Consider the following 5,486-nt stretch of genomic DNA (forward strand, 5'->3'; position numbering starts at 1 on the left):
GAATTCAATGACCAAGCATAAAAGAGAAGACAAGACTAGAAGGCCTTGGTACATACTATAGTAGATTGGCATTGATGAGAAAAGATCCTTGCATCCCCGAGGAAATCCTCAAGGATTTTATAAAGAGAAAGGAAGAAAAGAAGAAAGAAAGTAGCTGTAAGACAATCCGAGCGGATTGTCCACAAGCCGCCCGTCCAGCTAGGGCAATTCGAGGGTCTTCCCCAGCTGGACGCCCGTCTAGAATCACCCCAATCCGCCCGTCCACCACCACAATCCGCTCGGCCAGAACCTCCACAATCCGTCCGTCCCGTGCCCTGGACGTTCGGATTGTGTGTCAGCCATCTCGTCTTCTACAAGTTTCAAGGAAGGATGCACATATTTTTCTAAGACCGGCAAAAAGGAGATCGGAGTCTCCTTTGAGACCGGCGATTCCTCAAGGACTTAATCGTCATTTAAGCCCTTAGTAAACCCTAATCTATGTAACTAATCCCCACTATAAATACCCCATTAGGCTAATTAGAAGATCATGTTCTTCTTAGCAATCTTTAGTGTCGTTAATATCAATTAAATCTCTCTTTAATCTTGTAATCAACATTTAATCAAGTTTTAATACAAATCTCATTTCCTTAATCTCTTTTAAGTTCATCTTTCATTTTGGGTAATTGAAGATTATTTGGGTTATTATTGGGAGATTGACAACTTTCCAATCAATCATCAAGTACTTCTATTATTCTTTTCTTTATTATTGGAATCATTAGTAGGTATAATTCTGTTAATCCCTTTTTAATTATTGTTAATTATCTTCATTTATTCATCATGTTTTACTTTGTTGGTGTGATTGACAACCTTGCTAGCATATTCAACATGATAATGAGTGAGTAGTTCCTTAGCGAGGGTAAATGGGTAATTAGGGGAAACCAACATAGGGGATGATTCATGCTTAAATTAATATGTTTTCATAGTTTATTTTCTTGCTTGTTGTGATCTCAACTTATGCACATGTTATGCTTGATGAAATGCGAGCCTATGAATCCTTGCATTTTTTACCCATCACCTATCTTTTCAATGAGACTTGTAAGACATAAACCAACTCGAGTCTCATTAGACCATGCATATAGTTGAGTAGGGAAGATTAAGTCGACTTGTAGGAGTTGTACAATCTAATCGATTCGGCTCCGGGACCCAAACTTTTCTAGGATTGTAAGATATAAACCAACTCGATCCATCACAATAATAATTGCTTGCTTATAAGTTGAGAATATGTTTGTATGATCAATTCCCATGAATCCCCTATGACCCCATGACACCCTAGTGCCTTTTATCAATTGTTTACACCCCTGTTTAATCATCTTGCTTATTTACTTTTATTGCTATTTAGTTTAGTGATCTTCTACTTCAAACCCCAAATTGTGACACCCTTAGACACCACTAGTTGCAATTGAAAATCTCATCTCAATTCCCGTCCCTTGTGATCCGACCTTTACTTGCCTCTTTACTAAATGTAGAGTTGTTTGTGGATTTATAAATTGTGTTTTAGTCTAGGTGCTCCTAACGACAAGTACCGAAAACTAAACCTCCAAGTGAGTCCGACCAAAAATGGCGCCGTTGCCGGGGACGGTGTTAACTTGATTTAGATTTTCTTATATTGGTATTAGTTGTGTCTTTCTTTGCCTTGGGGAAGTAAAACTCCTCAAGGTTTATTCTAATTATTTTCGAGTTGTTTGATATTTTGCATGTCTAGAAGATCACAAGGTAACTTGTTACCCTTTGATCACGAAATTGAAAGGACTTTGACAACCAATGGAAGACTTGCTAGGAGAACTTTGAGAGGTATTGGTGAGGTTGTAGATATTCAACCAAACACTATTGAGTTCATCAATCCTTTTGCATGAGAAGGTGAGGAGAACCCAACACAAAATCAACCCACAATGCCTAAATTTTCATCACATTCCGTACCAACCGAGGAGAACCTACCCAACGGTACTCCCACACCACAACATTTAACCGGAAACTTTATTGCCAAATCCGCATTTATCCAATTAGCCGAAAGAAGCCAATTTGGGGGGATGCCTAGTGAAGACCCTCACTCTCACATGGAGACTTTTTGTGACTATTGTGATGCGATTTCTCAAACCGGTGTAACTCAAGACCAAATTCGATGGGTCTTATTTCCTGTTTCTCTAATTGGCACCGCAAAACAATGGTTGAAAGGCCTTGATAAGGCTACTCTCGGAATTCATTCTTGGAAGAAATTGGCTCTATCTTTCTACAAAAAGTTCTATCCACCGGAAAAGACTAACATGCTAAGAGCTCAAATTACGGGCTTTAAGCAAAGAGATGAAGAATATTTGTATGAAGCTTGGGAGCGATTCAAAGAAATTTGTCGCTCATGTCCTCATAAATGACTTAGCGAGTGGTTCTTGGTACAACAATTTTGGAACGGTCTTTATGAAGACTCAAGAAACATTCTCAACATGGGATCAAATGGAATGTTCACCGAAGTTGACGACAATCAAACCTGGAACAAGATTGAGGAAATGGCAGTCCATAATTCACAATATAGTAGACCTCGCAAGGCTACTAGAGGAGGAAAGCATGAAGTGGACTCTATGACTCAATTGGGTGCTCAACTTAGTGCTCACATTGATACCATCAATTTGAAGTTCGAAAAAGCTATGGCTAGACTTGAAGAAGCCTCAAAATCACCAAAGCATCATGTTAAAGCCATGACGGCATCTTCATCAATCCCAAGTGGGATATGTGAGAATTGTGGAACTTTGGGACATGACCAAAGTGAATGTAGGGGAACAAATGAACAAGTGAATGCTTTTCAAGCATACAAGAGTGGTACCCCTTATTCAAACTGTTTTAGCAGGATTTTCCCTGAAAGGATCCGGCTTGATTATAGAGTAATTAGGGTATCTAGTTCTATAAGTTTGGAATAATATTATGAGCAAATAATAAGGAAGAACTAAGTATAAAGAATATCACTTGTATTATTTAGATAAGCTGAGTACAAATTCGTGTATGTAATTGAATATTCAGGAAATAGTGAGAGATAAATTATAAATAACTAATGAATAATGGATCAATTTACCAATGCTGGATTATGCTATTTATAGTTCTACAAATATTAACGTTGTATACAATCTCAACGTTCTTCTCAATTGTCAGAGCTGTTACCTGATTAATAGGGCACATTCTCTATTAATCCGGTTGACTCGTTCTTCTCTAACTAATCTTTAGCTTTTCTCCTTTTGCACGTCTTGATTCATGGGGATGATGTAGTCTTATAGTTAGACTTGGTCTTCCTTGAGAATAGGTCATGAGCATTTATCTTCATATAACCGTTTTTCTGCTCTTCAGCTTAATCCAGCCTGCTTAAGTGCGCTACCAGGCTATTCTGCACTTACCATCAGGCTTTTCTTCAAGGATTTAGTAGCCTGCTTATCCTGTGGTACTCTTCATCTGCCAAATAGTAGTTAGATTTGTCCGGTCCCTAGTTGCCTCAATCAACCTAGTAAGGTCAGGCCAAGTTAGAGGCAGACCAGGCTAAATTGGGCCTAACAATAGCCCCTTGACATTTTACCTGTGCTGCATCAGGCCAGGGGTGAGATGTCAATTTTACCGGGTTAGACAATAAAAAGAATTATATAAACTCAATGACTCTTAGACTCCTAGTGACCGTTAATCACTGCAACGGATAACTACATGATGTCACGCTGACAGTTTTGTGTTTTCTAGGGTTTTTGCACCGTTAATTTTCTTCTATAAATACGGTATTTGTGATGAGTTTATTTTTCACCAAATTTCTTCCACTTTCCTTGCTAAGTCTTCTCTAAAATTCTCCCCTATTTCCAAGAACTCCAGTTTGCTTAACTTATAATTTCTCATTAAGTAAAATTTATCACGATAAACAAAAACAATAAAGGATATGGGAGCCAAAAAGCGTCCTGCTTCCCAGAAGGCTGCTGCTGAGCCTGAACCCACTGACGTCCGTGAGGAGGAGGTGGTTGAAATTGATCCTCCTGCTCGTGCTATAGCTTTTAAATATCAAGATTCTATTTTTTCTGCTCTTCAATCTCTGGATCCTTATTTTTCTGAAGAAAACTTATTGAAAACGAACTATGATAGGGTTTTAAGGGAGAAAAAATGGATTCCTGATTCGACTGAGGTTTGGATTCCTGAGTCTTGTCCAGTCAGAGCTAATTAGGTGTCACATGGTTGGTTCTGTATTTATAAATTGGCGTTCAAAGCAGGTTGTAAGTTACCTTTCACTCCTTTAATGATTGATACTATTCCTGCTATGGGAGTATCACCTTTCCAAATCATGCCAATGGTTTGGAAACTTATCCATTCTATTGAAAATTTATGTGCTAAGCATAAACTTGTAATTACTATTAATGATATCAAGGCAATATATCATATGAAAAATCCTTCTACTGGTCTTTTCAATATGAGAATTAAGTCGAAAATGTCTCCATTGATTACTAACCTGGACTCTGGAGATGATAAAAGCTGGGCAAAGACTTTCCTATTTATCCGGACTGAAAGTCTGGGGTCAGGCTTTGATTATTTGAGATATCCTCCTTTGGAGAGTGGTAGGTTCCTGTACTGTTAATTTGCAATTTATATTATACGAATTTAGAATATTTAAATTTTACCTGTGCATTTTTGGTAATATTTGTAGCTCCTGATTGGAACTTCGACCCTCTTGACGAGGAGGTTGTTTTAAGGATAGAGGTTTTTCTTTCTATTCCTGAGGAAGAGAGGGCTTGGCCTGCTAGTCTGGGCAGGGATTTTTTGCCCCGGTATATGAAGACTAAGCTGAGTGTGGTCAAAGTAGTCAAAGGCAAGCCTAGCTCCACTACTCTTTCCTGTATGTCTTCTATATGTCTCTGTGATGATTGTTGTCTTCTTATCGCTTCTCTTCTGATATTTATGTTTATTTTTTATACATTCAATATTCAGGTCTTCTGCTAGGTTGGCCAGTTTTTCTGCAAAAGACATAAAAGCTGGGGTTGCAAGGATTGCTGAACAGTCCAAGAGTCAGGAGGCTAGTGGAAGTGACAAGACGCTTGACATTTTAGTTTCTGATGTCCAGCCTCCCCAGGATCCACCCAGGCTAGTATCACCAGAGGTTGTTCAGGCTTCCAAAAGGAGGAGGGAAGATGTTATTCCTGAAGAGGAAGGGAGAGAGAAAGAGCCTATTCAAGCTCAACCAATCAGGAGTGTCAGGCAAGTGTCTGCTAGGATGGACTATATGGATGCTACTCGGGCACAGATAAATGAATTTTCTGCTAGTATGAGCGGCCAACTTTTATCTGCTAATACCCTTGAGTCTTCTACTAAAGTGGTATCTATCTTGTCTTCTCTTGTGACAAAGGCTGCTGAACTTGCTTCTAAAGCTAAGGAGGTTAGTTGTAAAGGGATATTTTAATTGTTATGTGCTTTTTGTGTTGCTTTATATTTGGCTGATTGACTTT

General features: G+C 38.7%; 1 non-coding gene across 1 annotated transcript; it reads right to left on the reverse strand.

Annotated features, from left to right (window-relative positions):
• Window positions 1-2,300: 2,300 nt before the first annotated feature.
• Window positions 2,301-2,407, reverse strand: LOC141635094 (small nucleolar RNA R71). The gene has a single exon (XR_012539800.1). It is a non-coding gene; the product is annotated as a small nucleolar RNA R71 (small nucleolar RNA).
• Between the last annotated feature and the right edge of the window lie 3,079 nt (window positions 2,408-5,486).

Source organism: Silene latifolia, chromosome Y (genome assembly GCF_048544455.1).
Source record: "Silene latifolia isolate original U9 population chromosome Y, ASM4854445v1, whole genome shotgun sequence".
Classification (NCBI taxonomy): domain Eukaryota; kingdom Viridiplantae; phylum Streptophyta; class Magnoliopsida; order Caryophyllales; family Caryophyllaceae; genus Silene; species Silene latifolia.